Source organism: Gekko japonicus, unplaced genomic scaffold (genome assembly GCF_001447785.1).
Source record: "Gekko japonicus isolate JY-2015 unplaced genomic scaffold, Gekko_japonicus_V1.1 scaffold6623, whole genome shotgun sequence".
Classification (NCBI taxonomy): Eukaryota; Metazoa; Chordata; class Lepidosauria; order Squamata; family Gekkonidae; genus Gekko; species Gekko japonicus.
Window position 1 is genome coordinate 23,458 of NW_015167257.1, and position 2,401 is coordinate 25,858.

Below are 2,401 nucleotides of genomic sequence, written 5' to 3' on the forward strand. Positions count from 1 at the left end.
CAATTTAGCTCTGTTGTTATTTTCATCCCAGTTACCCTTCCCCATGCTAGAATTTAGTAAAAACTTTATATTTTAATCACACATGGACTCTCAGTCTGTATTATTTTACTCAGGCTCTGCTGGGCTATATTATCTCTGCTAAATACCATTTTTTCCAATATCTCACGATCACCCAACAGTAAGAGAATATAAGGTCCCGGCGGGTTGACTGTTTTATATTACATTTAGATATATTTTATACGCATCTTAAAATGTGATCCAGGTTGTATTTTATCTATGCCAATACAGGTTGACTGACTGACTGCATATTAGGCGACACACCCCTAATGTAGCCAATCCTCCAAGAGCTTACAATGGCCCCTGTAAGAAGAGCTCTGTAAGCTCTTGAAGGATTGGCTACATTAGGGCTCCGGCGCGGGCAAGGCTCTTTTTACAAAATGAGCCCTGCGCCACCAGGCCAATGATTGCGTGAGCACTGGGTGTGGTTTCCGTGAGCTTGCTCGGCTGAGAAGTGGCCTCACCCTATATCCCCACATTAAAACTCATCTGCGTGTTTGACTTTGGGGTGTGGGTTACCGTAAAAGCAGCCCCACGTTATAAAGGCGAATGAGCTCAGCCCGCTCAAAGAGGGCAAAGTCTCACCCGGATCCTTTTTGTTCTAAAAATCGTTCAAGCTGGTCTATGGCAAGCCATAGCTCTGTCAGAGCTGTTCTCTCAAGGACGGTTCTGGAAACAGCACTCTCAGCCCCACCTACCTCACAGGGTATCTGTTGTGGGGAGGGGTGGGGAAGGGAAAGGAGTTTGTAAGCTGCTCTGAGACTCCCTTGGGTACTGAAGGGCGGGATATAAATCCAATCTCTTCTTCTCCTCCACTTGCAGCTGCTGGATGACCTTGGGCAAGCCATAGTTCTGTCAGAGCGAGCAGTTTCTCTCAGAGCTCTTTCAGTCCCACCTACCTCCCAGGGTGTCTGTTGTGGGGAGGGGAAGGGAAAGGAGTTTGTAAGCTGCCCTGAGAATCCTTTGGGTAGTGAAGGGTGGGGTATAAATCCAATCTTCTCCTCCACTTGTAGCTGCTGGATGACCTTGGGCAAGCTATAGTTTTGTCAGAGCTATTCTTGAAAAAGAGCCATTTCTGTCAGAGCTCTCTCAGCCCCACCTACCTCACAGGGTGTCTGTTGTGGGGAGGGGAAGGGAAAGGAGTTTGTAAGCCATTCTGAGACTCTGAGTGAAGGGCGGGGTATAAATCCAATTTCTTCTTCCTCCTCCTTCCTCTTCCTCAGCTTGCAGAGCTTAGCCGCCCCCTCCTCCCCACGATAAAGACTGCAGCCACAGTGTTAACAGGTGCAAGCTCAATTCTCTTTGCTCCAAAGGGTGGCTTGCTTATTACGTTTGCTTTTTTTAGTCTTTCACCTGCATCCCTCCAAATATGAAATGAACAAAAAATGCATGGATTTGGTACACTCGTTCTGGGGGTGGGGGTGGGGGAGAGCTTTAGAGCCCAAATTTAGGGAAACTCTAGGAACAAAAATAACTCCTTGCTATGGTGAATGTTTGGATCCTTCCACCTTTCTGATACCATCGTTGCACTGCATGCTTGCATAAAACGCAGCCCTCTTGCGTTGGAAGCAGGACAACATAACTGTGCAACTTCCTGGCTGATTTAGAAATGGAACGTGTGCAACTTCCTGGCTGATTTAGAAATAGAACCTTGACGTTCCCCGCAAAATTCTTCCCGCATCTGCAGTAAATCTACGACGTCTTCAAAAATATATATTTAAGGGAAAAAAGCAAGCCAAAATTACATAACCAGTTTTCACATTTTCTTGTGCTAGGAATTAAGTCATCGCCCACCACCTGACGGCGTGTAACCAATCTGCTGTGAGGAGGAGGAGCCCCCCTCCTCCCTCTCTTCAATACTGGTCCCGAACAGGATTGAACTGCTTCTAACACAGGGTGGAAACTTCAGAAAAACAACCCTAGGTTGCGGTCAGACGGGCCGTTTAGGGCCCGACTCAGAAACGGATTTTATCTGCGCGATCACACGGTCAACATCTGCCTTCCGTCCCCAGCCATCGCTTTCCGGCTCAAAACTGCTTTAACCCGGAGTATTTTGATACCAGGTCCCCAAGTGGTGTTTCCCTGATTCTCCGGTTCCAGCCGCATTTTTCCTGTGAGATCGCTCCTCTGGTGTCGAGCCACTTCCGGTTTAAACTCCCTCCCCGCTCGAAAGCTGCCCGAGGCTTCCGCTTTTCGCACACCATTTTTTAAAAGCGTTGGCAGTGTGTGCATAGGCGGAGCTCCGCCACAGGTTTATTAAAAACAATGTTTAAACGGTGCCTAGTTTTAGCCTTTAGACAAGTTCGGAATCTCACGGAGGCCATTTTCAAGGTAAACGTTTAAA